The 20,466-nt window shown below is 40.4% G+C and overlaps 1 protein-coding gene across 2 annotated transcripts in view; it reads left to right on the top strand.

Annotated features, from left to right (window-relative positions):
- The first annotated feature begins 349 nt into the window (after window positions 1-349).
- ralgps2 (Ral GEF with PH domain and SH3 binding motif 2) overlaps window positions 350-20,466 on the top strand; it is a 105,319-nt gene continuing 85,202 nt past the window's right edge. For both annotated transcript variants that reach the window (XM_037698205.1, XM_037698203.1), the window contains exon 1: window positions 350-439. The gene's annotated coding sequence lies outside the window, so the exon portion shown is untranslated. The remainder of the gene's footprint in view (window positions 440-20,466) is intronic.

The following is a 20,466-nucleotide window of genomic DNA, read 5'->3' as shown; positions in this document are numbered from 1 at the left end:
TTCAGTCTCGATATATATATATATATATATATATATATATATATATATATATATATATATATATATATATATATATATATATATATATATATATACAGGTTACACTGAGTGGAGCCGAGCGGCCGACCTTTCCAAGATGGCTGCCCTACGGCTCGTCAGCGTCAATAGGCGTCAATGTTTTGTCCAATCAGATGTGGCCCTCTGGACACGCCTATTTATCTATTGTCTAATCAGATGTGGCCCCCGGATACGCCTCGTCCAATGACATGTGGCCCCCAGATACGCCTTCCGAATTTGCCTGCAGAGATACCTACTTGGGACTTGCCTTCATTCAAAACACAACACAACACAACACAGCTGTTTCAACGAGCCTATACCGCTGTCCTCTAATGTCCCCGCCGGAGTATCAGGCCAAGGAAGAAGACAAGTGTGCACTTCGGTAAGTAACAGAACCAGATCAAGATTAACTTTGTTATCGCGAGCCCTCATCATTCGCTAATCCACCGTCAACCGTCGAGTTAGCGAGCTAGCGTTAAGCTCCGTCAACAGATCTGGGTACGTTTGTTTTTAATCACAGGATGCTCCTCACATCAAAGTAAATCAGGGTACGTGATTGTGCGGGAATCTAAACAATAAGCTGAATGGAGACACGGTGTTCCGGGGTTTTGTTATGCAGACGTTCTTTAACTGCATGCAGTGATATATTTTGACTTTTATATTTAAATATTTCAATCCACGTGAAGATGAGATTGTCCCCGCCACACACACGGACGGAGAGATAAAGGATTTGACGCGTTGCCGTCGGTAAATTATGCGCCCCTACTTTCTGGCAAGCGGGTCATGTTGATGATATTTGTAACCTAGACTTGGACACGACTGGGGGGAGATCCAGTGAGTAAGCATTTGTGATTTCCCTGTTTTCTACGCGTTTAGTTTCTGTTTAGCGTCGAGCTGTGAGCTTGTTTTGAGTAGCTCTGCGGGCTCCTGCTGCTCGGATAGCAGAGAGCTCCTTGGCGGTGAAGCCCCTGCACAGTTGTCCTTCAGGGAGCGCTTTGGGTGTGGCGTGGCTTCACCCAGAAACAATGTCGTGTGGAGCCGACTTTACTTTGTTCTAGTACCAGCACTTGAGACAGTGAGGAGCAGAAAGTGGAGGTGTTTTGAGTCTTGTGGCCTGAAGTGGTTCATATAGCTCGAGTCTGTGTCAGTGTTAGCTCCACCAACAACGATCTGCAGGAACTTATCAATTTAAATCACAGCTATCGATTCGTGTTAAATCTGAGTTAGATGAGCTCACTTTTCACACAGTCTTTTACATATCAGTTTTAAGAGTAACTTAGCTGTTGAACTAGAGAAACTATGTTCACATAACTAAAAATAACCTACAACACTACTAATTAAACATGATTTAAAAAAAATATATATTAGTGTTTCCTTAATTTTCATAATAAAAAATAGGTAAGAGGGGCCATTGTTGTTTTTTTAGATATGTGCTCCTAATATTCCAATATTGAATTCAAAATCATACTTCTAACCTACAAAGCCCTCAACAACCTAGCTCCATCTTATATTACAGATCTTCCATATTTTCTTAACAGAGCACTTCGCTCTCAGACTGCAGACTTACTTGCGGTTCCTAGAGCTTCCAAAAGCATAATATGAGGAAGATCTTTAAGGTATCAGTTAGGGGTGCACCGATTTATCGGCCTCGATTTCCTTAATTTTGGGAAATTGGAAATCGGCCGATACTTGCATAAGAAACCGATTTTACCGATTTCTTCAGTTTTAACATCAATTGTCTGAACTTCATTTATATTTCAGAGCACTACCTCATGGCCAGTTAAACAAGTTTGTATTGTTTCTAGGATATTGTTCAGGGGTATGCTTTTCAATAAAATAAGATTGGAAAATTGAAGGTGCATTGTGACATTATAACATCTGACAGTGTCGCTTATAAAACAAAATCGGAATCGGCAGGTCAGATTTTAGAGATCGGTGATTGGCCAGAAAACTGCAATCGGTGCACCCCTAGTTATCAGGCTCCTCTCTTGTGGAACCAACTTCCAGTTTCTGTCCTTAAAGCTGACACATTGTCCAGTTTTAAGACTGGGCTTAAGACGTTCTTTTTTGATAAATCCTATAGTTGGAGTTGGCTTGTTATGCTGCTATAAGCTTAGACTACTGAAGGACAAATTGACCTAGTTTCTTAAAATGAATTGTTACAAATGAATAGTTTTTGCATTTGAATCATCATCTTAGCATGTGATTCTGGACCTGCCATTGTGTATCTGTTCCTCCTTTCTGTTCCTCTCAAACCCAGCTGGTTGAAGCAGATGGCCGCTTGTCCTGAGCCTGGTTCTGCTAAAGGTTTCTTCCTCATGAGGGAGTTTTTCCTTTCCACTGTCGCCTTCATGTTTGCTCAAGATGAGAGTCTGTGATGGAGTTAAACTCAAAGCAGTCTGATCCTCAGATAATTAATGTTATTAAATTGCTTTTGATGAATGTTTCTGTTCAGTGCCCTGAGATGACTTCTGTTCTGACTTGGCACTATATAAATAAACTGACTTGAACTGAATATTTCAAAATCTAAATAGAATGGATATTTTTAACCATTTGTTCTTCTTCAGGAAAACATAACATTGTTAGATCAGGTTTGCTCATGCAAATCCACAAATTCAAAAAGTTAATAAAAGGTTTGGAGTTCCTTGAAGGAATGCATACCAACGCTGTCTTTAATGTTGGAAATATTATTAAATTATACCCATTTGTCAAATCTTAAAAATTATTTTTTGCACTATATCTTGCTACAACCACAAAATGCCAAGCTCCGATTATGTGTTGGGGATGACTTGTTACCACGACAAAATTTGTTTTAAATATTTGTAGATTGAACCGTATATTTATACCTTTTTGTTATTGCTAATATTTGATTAGCTATGGGTTTACACAAAAAGGTCATCAGTTGTAAGTATACACCCAGTGAATGCTTAGATTAAAATTCATCCCTGGTTTATAAAATATTTTACAGGAAAAAGGTTAAGTTTAACAGTTAATGCTAAAGTTTTAAATGAAAATTGTGCACAAAGAACAATTTCTTCTTTGTTCTTCTTCTTTTGGCTTTTCTCTCTTCAGGGGTCACCACAGCGAGTCATCCTCCTCCATCTCTGTCCGCACTCCAACTACCTCCATGTCCTCTCTATCTGTATCCTTATATCTCCTCTTTGTCTTCTTCCTGGCAGCTGCATTTCTAACATCCTTCTACCCACTGTCCCTCCTCTGGACATGTCCAAACCATCTCGGTCTGGCCTCTCTAACTTTATCTCCCACACAAGCACAATGAATAGCACTTTTAAGTATATATTTGATAGTTTCTAAATTACTATCACAACAAATCTTGGCATGTCTGTAAAATGACTGAAATATAACCGATTTTGTGATAAAGACGGTTGGTTGTAGAAGCCATCTTGAATTTAGTTGGCTCCAAATGTTGATCAATTTTAGAGTTGCATCTAGTTATTTATTTCCTGAAAATTTAGTTAAAATCTGTCCAACGGTTCGTGACATATTTTGCTGGTAAACCAGGTTGACTCCAGAGACTCATGTTCATGTTTGTGCTGATGTTCAATGTTTTTATGTTATGAGTGCTTAGTGTATATTTAGTTGATGTTTTTCTTAGTTCATATCTTAGATGTTATTACTGTTTTTCTTATACATTTTATTGTTGGATGTAACTGGGACCCTGTGTACATAATTTCGCTCCACCACATGTACCACATGAGGTGCGAATGACAATAAAGAAACTCTGACTCTGATAAAGCTCTTGTACATCTGTACATGCTACGGATCAGTCTAAGCTACTATCGCATCAAAGTTTAGGTGAATATCTGCAAAACTGACTGAGTTATAACAGTTTTTGTGTTTTTATAAAGTCAGTTGATTGTGGTAGCCACCCTGAAGTACGCTGCTTCTAAAAGTTATTCAGTAGTACTGATAGATGTACATCCTTTTTATTAGGTTTGAGAGTTTTTATTCAAATCTGTCCTTTGGTTCAGGAAATATTTTACTAACGCCAAAGCTATTTACACTAGGCAGGATCTTCTGGCTTTTCGCAGTTAAAACCTTTTTTTTTGTGTAAACACAGCCTCCCTCCTCTGTGACTTTCATATTCTCTCCTCGCCCTCTTTCAAAAGTTGTTTAAGGAATGTTCCATGTGGATATTTTGTCAGACTCTGTAGAGCTGCTGTTTTCAACACTTAACATATGAACCAGAGGTCACTGGTTCAGACGCATGACTGGCGTGCCTTTTACAGCTGAGGAGTTATTCAGATAAGACTGATGCAATCTTGTTTGAATTTATACCGTCTTCTTTGACACTTAAACATTTGCAGAATATATCATTTTGAATATAAATAACAGTGGCAGTCATACTGGTTTTGACTAGAGTCCAAGTTAAATCCAAGAAACAAATGTTGTGTTTTCAAACTTTTTTGGAAAGATTTTCCAGGTTTCACCTTGTCATTTGGTCTAAAATAATTTTTAAAAAAGAAGTAAGCTTTTTATAAACTTTACCAGTGAAAATAAAACCTTGACAGCAAAAAACCCATTTATGTGTTAAAAAAAAATGCCAATAGTTATCAGTATCTTTGCGTTGATCCCATTAATTGTCTCTCTTCCATTTGTAAACAACAAAGCCATGTTACAGATCTGTTGCTGCCCTATTTACACGGACACGATTGGGGGGGGGGGCATAGTTTTTTTCGTATGTTAATTAGAGGAAAAGATCCGCGTTGACACGGTCAGATTTTGTGTTTACGTGCATCTGGAGGAATCCCGCCCTCCCGAATCCGCTGTAGTTACCATGCCGGGTCATTAGATGGCGCTGTGAATTTTGTACCTTCACCTAATGCGCATTTGTGCTGCCTCGGCCTGCTCTTTTCCTTTGGGCTAAAAGGGCTTTGGGATATATATATGTGTGTGTGTGTGTGTGTATATATAATCTCTAAATGCAAACTTTATTCACAGCTCACATTTCAGTCCTTCATTGGTCGTACCTACATGAATTCCCTATAAGGTTATGTGAGCAGCAGCACAGCTACTTGTAGGAAACCATCCATTGGTTATTCCACCTTTCGGACCAGGATAATCCCAGTGTTGCCTCAGTGCAGACTCTAATGTGATTAGTTAGAGATTACGTGTGCGTGTGAAACAAATCTTCCTTTCTTTGAGCCAGTGCTGCATGTTTATCAAGGTATGGGATAAAACACCAAGGTTTTTGTGTCAAGTACAACCCCAGGTCTCTCTCAAATTCTGTTTCTCTGTATGGGATTACATCCTGTTCACCACACAATGGTTTTAAATGTCCATTTTATGTGTATTCGTATTAGCATTTGTTGCATGAATACATCTTTATCTGTGAAATGCAAGTGAGTGAGTACATGTTTTTTTTTTTTTTTTTGTGGCCTTATTTGGGGCATGACAGCATTTTAGTCTGCTCTGCAATCTTCAATTTGGCTTTTGATCAGTTGCCACAATAACTTTCTGCATTCATACCAACTTTATATTTATTTCATAAAGCCAGTCAACATCCATTTAATGTTTTTATGCTATTAGTGTTTAGTGTATTTTTAGTTGTTTTTCTTAGTTCATATCTTAGATGTTATCATTGTTTTTCTTTTACATTTTTATTGTTGGATGTAACTGGGACCCTGTGTACATACATTTTGTTCCACCACATTTGGTGCGAATGACAATAAAGAATCTCAGACTCTAGTAGTAGTAATAATAATCTCTTTGATGAAAATCAAATAAGGTGCTCGTAATTTTGCTGGCAGTTGTTTGGAAAAATGTGTTCTACAACCTAAATTCCCCAAAAGTTAGAACATTATGTGAAAAATTAAATAAATACCAAATGTAAAGATTTGCCACCAACACTATTTATAGTGGAGGTGGTGTGCTGCTGACCTCAACTCAGAATGTCGTGGGTCGGTGGGCAGAATACTTCGAAGACCTCCTCAATCCCACCAGCATGTCTTCCACTGAGGAAGTGGAGCCTGGGGACTTTGAGTTGGGTTCTCCAATCTCTGGTGCTGAGGTCACCGAGGTGCTTAAAAAGCTCATCGGTGGCAGGGCCCCAGGGGTAGATCAGATTCGCCCAGAGTTCTTTAAGGCTCTGGATGTTGTGGGGTTGTGTTGGCATACACAATTTTGCAATATTGTGTGGACATGGGGGCAGTTCCCCTGGATTGGCAGACTGGCGTGGTGGTCCCCCTATTCAAAAAGGTGGACCGTAGAGTGTGTTCCAACTACAGGGGGATCACACTCTTAAGCCTCCCTGGTAAGGTCTATTCGGGGGTTCTGGAGAGGAGGGTCCATCGGATAGTTGAACGTCGGATTCAGGAGGAGCAGTGCGGTTTTCGTCCTGGTTGTGGAACACTGGACCAGCTCTACACCTTCAGCAGGGTCCTGGAGGGTGCGTGGGAGTTTGCCCAACCAGTCTACATGTGCTTTGTGGACTTGGAGAAGGCATTTGACCGCGTCCCTCGGGGAGCCCTGTGGGGTGTACTCCGGGAATATGGGGTACTAGGCTCTTTGATACGGGCTGTTAGGTCCCTGTACGACCTGTATCAGAACGCATTGCCGGCAGTAAGTTGGGCTCGTTTCCAGTGAGAGTTGGACTCTGTCAAGGTTGTCCTTTGTCACCGATTCTGTTCATAACTTTTATGGACTGAATTTCTAGGCACAGCCAAGGTGTTGAGGGGGCCCGTTTTGGTGGCCTTAGGATCGCTTCTCTGTTTTTTGAAGATGATGTGGTCTTATTGGCTTCATCAGATTAGGGCTTATTTCAATAATCGATTCATCGGCCGGTTATTTTTTCCGATTAATCGATGAATCGGAGAAAAAAAGTTTTAATTTCCACCCCTTTATTCCAAAATTGAACATTTGACTGACAAAGCAATTCACACAAAAAAACAGGTTCCTATTTTACTATTCTGTTAGTAAAATATTGAATAATAAAAAATAAAAGTTAGTCAAATAGCTTAAAAAAATAAATGTACACAAAAATATATACAAATGTGTCTTTATACCTGCACAATATGTAGCTACTTTGTAAAATGTGTCCTTGAGGGAAGAGTGTAACCTGGATTAAAAGTGTGGAACATTGTAACCTGCATTAAAAGTGTGGATTATTGTAACCTGGATTAAAAGTGTGGATCATTGTAGTGAAGCCTTCGTCTTCAACCATCAACAGAGGCCTCATGTCAGTGACGATCATTTAAGGATGTTTCAGTGAAGACAGCTGCTGCTGTGGTGTCAATGATGTCCGTCTATCATGAAGTGTTGTTGTTTGTTGTTGTTTTCTGGAATGAGAGAGTAAATATGTTTTATAGCATAATTTACAGCAACTCAAGAAATGCCTTGTTTCACTTACAGTGTTAGGTTCATGCAAAAGTAGCTAAAAGAGCAATTAAACACACACACACACACATATAAAATACTTAATTACACACATTTGACTAGATGTAATGAATTACTTTAATTCCTGTTTAAATTCAATTCATCCTGCCATACCTGCAGTGTCTTCAGACTTTGCCAGCAAATTAAAAGTTGAAGCTTAATCATTAAATTATTATCTTTGTGTTAGATTTATTTAGAAATCACATTTAAACACTGCTTGTTCCAATTAAATAAAATAAAAAGTAACACGTTCTCTATCACCCTCATTAATCAGATAAACGAACAACTTCATCTACCAGAGAGACTGACGTTACATTTTCTCTCTTGGAAACAGAACAATGTGTTAAATTGTAGAGACTTACCTGCAACACGAGTTGGGAGTGAGACATGTTGTATCTGCTGCAGCTCCTTCTTCCTCCTCGTGACTCCGACATGTTTACGTTTATCAGCGTGGTTCAACCGTGTCGTGTCAGCGATTTTCAAAGCTGCATGCTTCTCATTTTTTATCTTTGTGAAGAGCTCCCACACTTTGGAGGACTTGGGTCGAACAGTTTTCGCTGCGTTGGTCATTTGTAAAATTTACTTAATTTCCTTTGAAAACAGCCTCTGCTCTGCCTCGCCCCTCGCTCTGTTCAACTCGTGCTGCAGAGTTTTTTTTTTTTTTTTTTTTTTACTTTATTCAGTCAGTCAGCATTGACAATGAACTTCCTCTGAACAAAACGACTCTGCAGCGCCGTGAAGGACGCATAATCGCGCGACACAACGAATCGATAATGAAGTTCGTTGCCAACGCTTTTAATCTTAGATTTTTATTGATTTTATCGATTTGTTGTTGCAGCCCTACATCAGATCGTGATCTAGAGCTTTCACGGGAGCGGTTCACAGCCGAGTGTGACTCGGCCAGGATGAGGTTCAGTTCCTCCAAATCCCAGGCCATGCGTCTCAGTTTTCTAGCCTAAATAAGCTGTTGTTATTTTCAATTTTTGCCAATTAATGTAAATGTGTGATGTGTTAAACTTGATTCTGTTAATAAATGACCACGTTCATTTTGATGGGTCAAAGATAATTAACGTCTCACGTTACATTTTTAATTATTCAATGCACGTTATTACTCAGTCCAGAAAAATGAAAGAATCCGTTTAATTTATGAATATATCATGCATATGTTCATCTACACCTCTTTTACGCATTTCCCCTAGTTCCTCTAATATCACGGTTTCTGAACCGAGCTCGGGAGGAAGAACTGTCAGCCATTCTGATAGCCCCTGAGCGTGTGAGCGCCCTGTGGGTTCCAATCCTGCGACATCTGTTATCGGATCGTCTGTGGAAACTGCCGTGGAGGGAGGAGGCTCTCCTCCAGGTGGGAGAAGCGATCAGGAGTTACCCAGAAATAGGCCAGCACCTTTGGGTCTGGCTGCTGAGCGGATCCGCTTAGAGAGGATGGGTCTCTCTCAGGATGTAGTGCGCACGATCCAGGATTCACGTGCTGCCTCCACCACAGCGCTGTACACACCAAAGTGGACAGCCTTTCAGCACTAGTTTATAGAGAAAAGTGTAGAGGCCACCTCATGTCCACTAGGTGGCGTGCTGTCCTTTCTGCAACAGCTGATGGACAGAAATCTGGCGTTCAGCACAATTAAAATGTATGCTGCAGCCATCTCTTCCTGTCACGAAGGCTTCGGTGACAGAACAGTTTTTGATCACCTGCTGATGAAGCGTTTTCTAAAAGGTGTATAAAGGCGCAGACATGTGTCATGCCCACTAACTCCTCAGTGGGAATTAATGATGGTTCTATAGGTCCTGATCAAAGCTCCTTTTGAGCCGTTGGGTCAGGTTTCGATTAAATTCTTGTCATTTAAAATAGCTCTGCTGTTGGCTTTGACATCTGCAAAGAGTGAGTGATTTATCTGCCCTCTCTGTTGTTCCGTCATGCCTCAGGATTCAGGCTGATGGCATTTCAGATGATCTGAGACTTAACCCAGCGTTTATGCCTAAAAACATCACAAGCTCATTTAAATCGAGAATGATAACGTTGGAGGGTTTTTTCCCTCCTCCCCACAAGTCAGAAGAAGCATATTTTCATCTTCTCTGCCCTGTGCGTGCGTTGACATGTTACTTAGCACGCACCGCCACACTGCATCAGACTCAACATTTGTTTGTGCATTATAGAGATGCATCTGCAGGTCGCCCGTTATCCACCCAGCGCCAGTCACACTGGCTGTGTGAGACCATTTCTGAAGCTTACAGAGCATCAGATTTCGAGCCCCCTGACAACCTCAGGGTGCACTTGACCAGGGGAATCACATCCTCGACAGCCTTGCATAATGGTATGACAATGCAGGATATTTGCACTGCGGCCGATTGGTCATCGCCCTGCTCATTTATTCGCTTCTATCTGCGTGATGTGTTGGCTCGCTCCATGACTCATTCTGTCCTCGGTGCCTTAACAGAATGAATCTCATTGTTTTCATGGAACTTCGTTTAAACTCACATCTGACTGCATGCAATTACAGTGTGAGATATTTGTTATCAGTCACAAGTTTGTGACTGTTGGTTTTTGTTCTAATGTCACTAAACAGTTCATGAATGCTGTTACCAATCAGTTCATTTGATTACTAATCAGTTAATTTATTATGAATCTGTTCACTGTTTTTTTTTCAGCCTCTCCCCTTTTCCCTTCGAGAACTATTCTCTCCGGGCGCCCATGTACACGGAATGCGTAAATTACGCAGCGCGTGTCTGTACATGGTGCGCATAATTACGCAGTGCATATTTACGCACATGGAGGGCTGAGTGATAAAATGTTTTTTGGTGCAAGCGGGTGCTTCATACGGTGTTCGAATTGACCCAGTGAGGCAGAGACTACATCCTGCTTCGCCCTTAACCCACAAGCGACAGCCTTAATGGGCGAAGCCTACACGAAATAGAATGTTGGTTACATACTATAACCCCAGATTCTATGAGTATAGGCATAGCCCTTTAAGCTCTGGGCCTCACTGGCTCCTAAATGGCTGAAGAAAAAAGCTATTTGGGAGCCAATTACCTGCTCTCAACGTAATTTATACGGACCGGGTGAGACCCACACGACAGGTGGGCGTAGGGCTGGGTGATATGAGGAAAATCTAATATCCCGATATTATTTTGCTATATCACGATACACGATATATATCACGATATTAATAAATAATCTCCAGTGTTACTTTAAACTAGTATTTAAAATTGCACTGGTGTACTCTATTCAAACAGACCATTGATGGTTTTTTTTTAATTGAATACAAAATCAGAATAAGTTTAAAATGTTTTATTGTAACCGTCAGTTGCACACAAATCATGTTCTTCAGTAATGAAATTAGTACCACTGTCTCTTACTGTGGTCAACACTATACCTTTAATAAACAAGATAAACAAGCAAAAAAAGTACACCAAGCACAAATCCACAATGAAAAATAAACCAGTTGTCTGAAAAAAAGGTGCTTGTTAGTGCTTTTTGCATAAAAATTGTAAAATCAATTTTGTTACTGCGTCAGTGATTTCTCTCCACTTTGTACTTTTTCTGTCATACGGGATGGCTTTGTCAAACGAAGAAGCTAGTGTCATCTGCTTCACAGCTGTATTATTTAACATTTTCTTTGTTGTGTGGGGAGACGTGGACATACGGAGTTTACAACATTCTTCATTTTGCAGTGGATGACTTCTTAGGCGGTGAAATAAATTTGTGGTACTGCTTCCTTTCGTGGCAATGGTTTTACGACACGTTTTGCAAATTACCGCATTTTGTTCGACATCCTCCTTGTAAAATCCAAACCACTGCCAGATTATTGATCCAGTGCTGTTTCTCTTAGGAACTAGTTCATCGGACTCTTCAGTTATCGTCTCATTCACCCGCTCACCTGAATCTCCCGCTGTCGCCATATTTTTTCCTCTCTCCAAGTCCATATGCGCATGCTCCGCACAGCGTGTCATGCGGAACATTTTCAGGTTGGGAGGGGCAGGGAGTAGTGATGCATTCATTGCGTGTCGGATAAACGAAACTCACAGTGAATTTGATGCGGAAAGCTTATTATTTGAATGGCAATTTATACTCGATGGTTGCGATAGAGCCATTTTAACCATCGTAAATTAAAAAACTCGAGATACATCGAGTATATTCGATACATCGCCCAGCCCTAGGTGGGCGTGGACTAAATTTTTCAGTGCGACGCTTTGCGTGACGGGATAAAACCCACAATCGACAGCCTTAAAGGGCTACGCCTATACTCATAGAATCTGGGGTTACAGTACGTAACCAACATTTTTCTTCTAGTTGATTTCACCAAATGTTTAAGTGGTCACCGACCACAATCATTCAGAATTTTTTTCCGGCCACATTTCTTCCTCGAAGACGATGGGTCCCCACTATCCTTCCAGTTTTTAATAATGCATTGAACAGTTCTTAACCCAATTGTAGTAGTTTCTGCAATCTCCTTAGATGTTTTCTCTGCTTGATGCCAATGATTTGACCCTTCTCAAACAGACGTCTCTTCCACGACCACGCTATGTGTCTTTCCACATGGTTGTTTATGAAATGAGAAGCAACTCATTGTACTAGTTGGGGTTAAATAACTTGTTGCCAGCTGAAAGATAATCACCCATGCAAAAATACCTTTTTGAAAATTTTAAATTACTGCATTCTGTTTTTATTTACATTTTAAACAACATTCTGTTTTTGGTGGCAGGGTTGTAGACATTGGCTTGGCTAACACCTGTCTGAGTGTGTTTACATGTGAAGCAAAACGACAGGAGGCAAGTGGAAAAATGTGATTTCACTTCACAAATCTGAGACGAGGACCTTTCTGCGCACAACATTTTAGGAAGTAGCGTGACGTTGTGTCCCCTCATTGTGTGTTTTCCATATGGTGCCTGCTGTTTTGTAATTACAGCTTCTGTTTAGAAGAAGTAAAAGCCACGATTGTCAAATACAGAGTGTTGTAGCGGAAGCGGCGTTAAGAGGGCCGGTCTCAGCTGATAGCTGAATCTTGAACATGCACATACAACAAACACAGCTGTGCAAGCAGCAGGAAGGAGATGCCTGGAGCTTTGAGCCATTTATGCCATTTTTTTCCCCCTATTCTTTTGACACTGATGGGATGACTATGCTGGACTTGTAAAAGTTATCTAAGTAAACAAACAGACTGTTGACTGAGCACGCACATTAGCGACAGTGAAAAGGAACAACTCCCTGTTAACATTAAGAAACGTCCTGCAGAACCGAGCTCAGGATGCTCAGCCATCTGCCTCAACCAGTGGAGAGGACAGGAAAAAGACCCAGACAAATCCAGACTGGCTAGTAGACGGTATGTGTTACAACTGACTTTCACCACATTCATGTTAGCAAACCCTGACTTTGCGCCACCTTTTTCTGCCTCAAATCTTATTTTTATGTCCAGCGTTTCCCCTACCATTATCTGATGGGGGCAGTCCAGCCCTCCAACGGATAATGGTAAATATAGATTTGTTGCTGCTAATTTTGGTGTCAATCGAAAATTGCAGATGTTACTTCCATTATTAGTATGATTTACCAGCTCTATAGTAGGCCTGGTCAGTTTGTTGTTTTGAATTGTTCATAGTGGTCTGGTTTGCAGCTATAATGGTCTTTTTATTTCCTACACTATCAATATACAGTGAGTGGTGTTTTCCTGCATATCCTCAATACAAAATGCATGTCACTTTATCCTGACGGCACTCACGCAAAGGTATTTTCATTTTCTGTATCAAAGTGCTGCTAAATTATACAAATTTACAAGATATTTTTTCCACTTACAGGCGTCTGTGTTTTAAATATTGATATTTAGCTTATACTTTTACACTTTTGTGTACTGTGAGAATTTAATTTTGTAGTGTAGTCTTGTCACTTTACTGAAGATCTAAGCAAGTTATGACCTCTTCCTCTTCTTTGCATTGTGTGTATTGAGGCTTTTGAATGAGTGAATCCGTTGAGTTTTGTTCTATAAATAGAGATGGTATATTTGGGCTTAAGTGAACATAAACAGACAGCTGCCTCGCCTTTCCTCTTCCTCTGTGTATTGTTCTGATCCACCTGTGTGTCAAGTCTTTTTCGTGTCACAGCTTCATTTATCTGTCTCAACTTGCCGTTTGGCTGGGATTGTCCTCTGCTATGTCATGAGAACCTGAACTTGGTCCCGTGCTAAGACAAAGTGTTCCATACAGGGAAACCTCATTCAGACACTGTTCCCTTTTTGTGTTCTGTTTATTTCCTTTTTTCCCAAGTTTTTTTTTTTTTTTGCAGATGTTGGCACACAGCAGGTAAAAGGTTCATAATGATCCTTTTGACCTCAAGCAACATCTGAATGCAGTGCCTTATCTCCCCCCTCCAACACCTGTTCAGTGGTTTCATTCCTTTTGACCAGACAGCACATTTCTGAAAAAATAAATGATACATGATAAACTTGTGTGACTGAGACGGTGTTTCCTGTTGCCTTTGTCAGGTTTCCCAAAAGATGGTTCTCGACTTGCAGCTCAAGACTTGCTTGCAATTATACACTTAACATCACCAACTGTCAATGTGAACATTAAGACATTTAATGTGCATTACCTTTTTATTATTTATGCAGTTGAAATATTACTATTGACTTAGTGGTACAAGTATGACTGGTATTAAATTAACCTAGTTCTGTTTTTTTTGTGTGTGTGACACACTGACTGTTCAGATTAGATTCCTAGAAAAACAGTAAACTGGCCTTTAAATAGTTCTGCTTTGGGTTTTAAAATAGGCTGAATGTGTGTTGACAAAATCTAACAAGCTGGTTTTTAGTGAGAGTGACTTATGCAGGAAACTACATCCCTCTTATTTTTGCTTGTAGTCTAGATGTGGATGTTTAGTAGCACATTGATTACGTTTGCTCCTATCCTCAGAACTGAAGCATCAGTCTATAGGGATAGAGTACCTCCATACTGTAATTTTTGAATCTGTGTCTACACATGGATCATGCAGTCCCTTGGTCATGGTTCTCAGTTAAAGAGTATCACAGAAGAGGTGTTGGTGTCTCATTTAGGTAGAACACCTGCCCCCACCCTCATTCGTCCCACTCTGGGCCCTTCAGCAAGGCCCTTAACCCCCACCATCTGCTCCTCTGGGTGTCCTAGATGGCAGCTCTCTGCTCCACACAGAGGGCTGTGGTAGCTCGGTGGTCTGTGGTTGCGTCAGGATGGGCATCCATCGTAAAACATTTGCCAAATCTTTCATGCGAGTTCACTCGCCAAGACAACCCCTGAAGAAGGGAGTAGCCAAAAGAAACTTAGTTTTCTTGTTTACCGGTAGTCACGGCTGTGGTGGGCAACATTAAACGCTGTGCTTCCCTTATCATTATCCAAGGAGGGCACCCCGTCATGTCAACAGAATTGAACGCCCTGCCTAAAAAATCTGCTACTTCCAGATGGGGAGAGGAGATTGAAGAAGTTCAGACCCAGCATCAGTATTAGAACAGTAATACTTCACTACCCCCAACCTATATTAGTGCTGGGCACATTAATGCATTATTGCGTCATTATCGCATTAACACAGCCAGTAATTAACCACAACAGTTATTTTTTTAACTTATTAACGCTATTACCGGTAAATTTTTTTCTTAATTTTTAAGTTGGTTGCTTAGTGGCTGTGAACACAGCAGTGAACATAGACGCACACAGATAAACCGATTGGTCTTGGGACGGGCTGTTGATCATTCCTGGCTGTGGATGAGCATCATAGCATGTCTCAACCAATGAGAGCCTTTGTTTTGTAGGGCTTCTGCTGCATGGTGCTCACATGGACCCTATGAGAAACTGAGCAGTAGGACAGAAACATTGAGAAAGGTAACAGACTTGTACATGCACATTATTACTGTATTTCAAAAATTTTCCTGACTGCAGGCTGGATGGAAGTAAAGTTATCTATAATCACGGCAGCACTGAACTGTTTTACCACAGGAGTAGTTCGAGCCTGAAATATCACCTAAATTCAAAACACTCTGTCAATGCTAGTCATTCATCCACCCGACGAGGCTGCATGGATGCAGCATGTGGGAGGGAGTTTTTTGCAGCATCTGGATTGCAGTACAGTCCTTTTTGTCTTTAGCCCAGGCGAGACACTTCTGACGCTGTCTCTTGTTCAAGATTGGCTTGACATAAGGAATGCGACAGCTGAAACCCACGTCTGTGTATATGTACTGATAGCAGGTGGTTAGGGCTATAATAAAGTTGGTTAAACAGCATGGTGGTTCTTGAAGCACTGACTCTAGTTGCAGTCCACTCTTTGTGAATCTCCCCCACATTTTGGAATGGGTTTTGTTTCACGCAGTGCGGTTATCTCTATTGCTTGTACACTTTTTTCTAACGCATTATTTCCTCTTTAGCAATGACCTTTTGTGTCTTGCCCTCAATGTGCAAGGTGGCAATGGTTGTCTTTTGGACAAGTGTCAAGTCAGCAGTCTTCCTCATGATTGTGTAGCCTGCAGAACTAGACTGAGACCATTTAAAGGCCTTTGCAAATGTTTAGAGTTAATTAGCTGATTAGACTGTGACACCAGGTGTCTTCAATATTGAACCTTTTCACTATATTCTAATTTTCTGAGATACTGAATTTGGGGTTTTCATTAGTTGAAAACTAATACACACACCTGTGTGTGTGTATATATAAATAAAATCAATGGTGAATTGATTTATGATGCATAAACGGACAAACAACTCACCTACCTAGGTTACCTTATTTTTTGTTCTACTTCATATTATTAGGTTTAAAAATTTTTACATGAAACACCTTGTCAAGCAAAGTATCAAGCATATAAGAATGCAAATAAATTGTTTATAAATATTTTATTTATTGTCATTCCATTTATATAAATTGGAAAACATGCCTTCTTTATTTTTGCAGTTTTTTTTTTCTGATTCATTGGACTTGCACTTTTACATTTAACCTTAATGAGTCTTGCTTGTTCTGCATGCGTGTCAGATTTGTACCGGCCCTTAGAGACTCATAAAGGAAGACATGGAGATCATATCAGTTTCCTCTAAACATTACAACTCTGAGTGACTGCTCAGCTGTTCCGCATTGTTGGTCTGCTTTTTCCTTGTTTATGGTCCCTGCAAGGAATAACCTCAAACAACTGTACCGCTGCCAGCATCGCACTTCCTCAGCTCCCTCCCCTACCCCCTCTTACCCTCACTCATCTGTTACCATGCCATGGTCACCATGGCCTCAGCAAGAGTTGAACTTGGGCCGGGCTGCCTGCCTGCTTCCATTTGGGTCACAAATCAAGCTGAAGCCAGCACACACACTAACACACTGGCACAGACGCACAATCTGCAGCAGTGCATGTGACAGCCGGCTGCCCTGAGGCCCTGCATCGTGCCCCTTCTCTAAGTTTTGCACCGTTAGTCTCCTAATTGTGCATTTGAAGAATAAGATATTGTTGAAACAGTTATAGATTCATTGTAGCTGAAATTGAAAAATTATACAAATTTTTCAAAGATGATTGGAAATGTAAATTGAAACTGGGCTGCAGGAACATGTTGACTGTAGGATTTTTTTATATTGGTTTGGGATATTTGTACATAAAATTGGTGTGTTTTTGTTTCACTGGGAGTTTGACTAGAACATGAGACAAAAACAGGATCAGACCTCAAATGCGACTCTGTGAAGTCTGAAGTCTAATTATCAGAGTTCAATTCAATTCAAAAATACTTTATTAATCCCAAAGGGAAATTATTTGTTGTTCTAACTCGTTATCCTCATTTCATTAAGAAATGTTATAGATACTGATGGCTGTAGACAGGAAGGATCTCTTGTAAAGGTCCATCCCACAGTGGATCCTAAGAAACTGGCTGCAGATGCCGTCCGATCCGTCCACCCAGACTCGGCTGGCCTCTCGGTTCCCCCGGGCTGTAGGACCACCCGAATGCCGGGCAGAACTCCTCCCAGAGTGATGGCCACTCCTCTCAGCAGTCTGCCGAGCTCCTCGTCGCTGTGGACAGCCAACTGTAGGTGCAGAGGGACGATCCTGTCCTTCCGCTGTCATGAGCCGTGTTTCCTGCTAGTTCCAGGATCTCAGTGGTCAGGCACTCAAGCACAGCTGGCAGGTAGATGAGAATGCGTCCACAGAACATCCTTTTCAACTCATTTGAGATTTGGGGCTGTAGTTGAGATATTATTTGAACTTTTGAGATGTTAATCAGCTGCTGTTGGTTGTAGAAAACTGCCTTGTTGCCATGGTTATGCATCATAACAAATGTCCAAAACTAAAAAAAAGTTTCAGTAAAAATCCTTCCAGCTGCACAGCATCTGATACCAGAGGAAACAATCATCCAAAAAATTGTGCTTTACATCCAGAAAAAGAGGAATTAAAATTTCCAAAAGCAAAATCTCAGAATGAAAGTAACAGAGTTGAGGAAATTGAGAAAGAAGAGGATAAAAGGTCAAAGGAGGCATTTAAAAAATATAATCACACCTCAATGCTTCCACACTACTGATTTGGAACCAGTGACATTTTACAGATGGCAGATTTGCTGGAGCACTTTTAATGATGGGACTATGTACCAAAACTGAACAGTACATTACATACACACTTGTTTGGTTTAGGAGCGTTAAATGGATGAATATAGACAAAATGCATAAAAATGTCTGTTTGTTTTTGCCAAAAGCAGGTTTTCAAGATTAAAGAACACTTTCTGATATCCTGATTGTAGCCTGACCACCTTGGTGAAGCACTGTGGAAGTATACTAGCATCCATCCATCAACCCATCAGTCTGTCTGTCTAGCTATCATATATTTGGTTATCTACTAGTAGTTATTTATCTGGTTATTTGACCTGAGACTCAAAAATTACAGCGTCTGCATGTAACATACAGTGCTTTGACATGAACCCCACAGTGGCTTTAATGAGTACAGCATTATAGTATAAACATTTTTTTTCTCAATCAACATAGGAAAAAATTTCCAGAGATCGTTCATCTGTAAACTGGGCCTTAGTTGAATGCATTTTATGTAGAGATGCAGGTGTTAATAGTTGTAGATTTTCTTCAGTTTTGCTGTCAAGTCTTTTTGCACATTAGCTTGTGGAAAAAAATGTATTCCTGAGGTAGTCTGAACTACCACAGAGCTGCTGCTATCTCTCTTTTGGCCTTCAGAAAGGTCGAAACATCAACGGCATGTTAAGTGATGGTGTTAAATGGCCATTGGTCATGTTCCCTCAACAATGTGCACATTCACATCAATATATGCACACACATGCACACAACTGTCTCTCCATAGATAGAGCCACCAACTTTTGTTTGAACAACTAACCTACTGATTGAAAGCAGCGTTTAATCAAACTGCTGGAACATGCAGTTGTTACTGTGTGTGTGGACTATTAGTACGTGTGTGTGTGATCATCCATGCTCCCCTTGGCTCCAGATCAATAGTGCTCTCTCTCTCGAGAGGGATGGTGAGAGCCAAGGGAACACCACCAGCGTACTGGTGTTGAACAATTCTGTTAAACGATACACTGTAACCAAAAGTTAGAAGTAACAGTTTTTTGCACCTTACACCAGAGCATGTAGCTGCTTTTTTTCCCAGTAGACATTCAATCCCCCCCCCCCCCCCCAAAGTAGTTTTTTTTAATAATTCTGTCTAACTTTATCCTCAATGTGTGTCTGTTACGATCGGCAAATACTTTAGACCATCAAGGAATTAATGCCTAGATTTTTGCTAGCTTTGCAGGGCTTTGCTTTAGATTTCATGTCCACCATATGAACCTTGAAAGTTTTCTGTTCTTTCCTGAGTACTGTCCCTTCGTTATTTCAAAAGAGAGCACAATTTCCACAGTGAGCAGCAGGGTCAGGTCTTTACGGCACAACGCTGAGCAGGCGATCCCTCAGCTTGCTGCTCTTAACCCCACAGACAAATCTATTATAATAATGGAATAATGGAATAATCTGTCCATCAACATTCGACAGGCCACCTCATTCTCTATTTTTAAATCTCTCCTCAAAACACATCTGTACTCATTGGCATTTAACACAGTGTGATCTCATTTGGTATTTCGTTGTTGATGATGATTGTGTTCATCCATTTTGCTTTTACTCCCTGACATTTAACACGGGGTGATTTGATTTAGTATTTCATTGTTTCTCATTATATTTAATGTTTTTATGCTTTTATTCATGTTGCTGTAATATGTTGTTGTTAATATTTGATGCTGTGATCTTTTTTGGTAAGCACTTTGATAACGGTTACTGTTTTAAACGTGCTATATAAATAAATGTGACTTGACTTGACTGCTTAATCTAAGAAAGTCCCAAACTTACAAGTAGCTGCTAACTTTCTTAAACTAGCCACATACACTCATTGTCTTTTGGTTTCTCTTGTGAAACTTGCACCTCTCTGCAATAAAGTTAGTTTTCAGTATGTAATGCCTTTGCAACAGGTCCACCAACTCTTCATAGATGGTTTATCTGGTTCACATAAATCCATTAGCAAGCTATGTGACCTCTCCACCACACTGAGAAACACTGACTTAGTTTCCTCTTCTTCAGTGGCCAAGTTGTATGCAGCAAAATACTGCTCAAGACACTGACAGTAACTGTAAAAGCTTTCCTCACTTTGCTTGAAGTGAAAATCCCCTGGCTTCCCAAACGCCATTTTGTAGTTTTGTTTTTTTTTTAAACCCCCGGCCTTCAGCTGCCTCAATGCTCCATTTGTTGACTCTGTGTCTTCCAGCTCAAAGATCCAATCCTTGTCGCCAATAATTCTGATATGTGTGAATATTACCAGGTTCGGCGTGTGCGTGCGTGCGTGTGTGTGTGTGTGGGAGTGAGTTCAGTAGGCAGGGCACTCAGTTCTGTTGACAGGGTGGGGCGCCCTGCTTGTATATTGGTAGGGGAAACATTGCACTAGTTAAAATATGTTGAAATAGTTGACAGTGTTTTCAGTGTTTAAAAAAAAACAAACACATATATATATATATATATATATATATATATATATATATATATATATA

The sequence above is a fragment of the Nematolebias whitei genome, chromosome 3, assembly GCF_014905685.2.
Source record: "Nematolebias whitei isolate Nwh7 chromosome 3, NemWhi1, whole genome shotgun sequence".
NCBI classification, from domain to species: Eukaryota; Metazoa; Chordata; class Actinopteri; order Cyprinodontiformes; family Rivulidae; genus Nematolebias; species Nematolebias whitei.
Note: the sequence above shows the minus strand (reverse complement) of the source record. Positions and strands in the feature narration are given on the sequence as shown.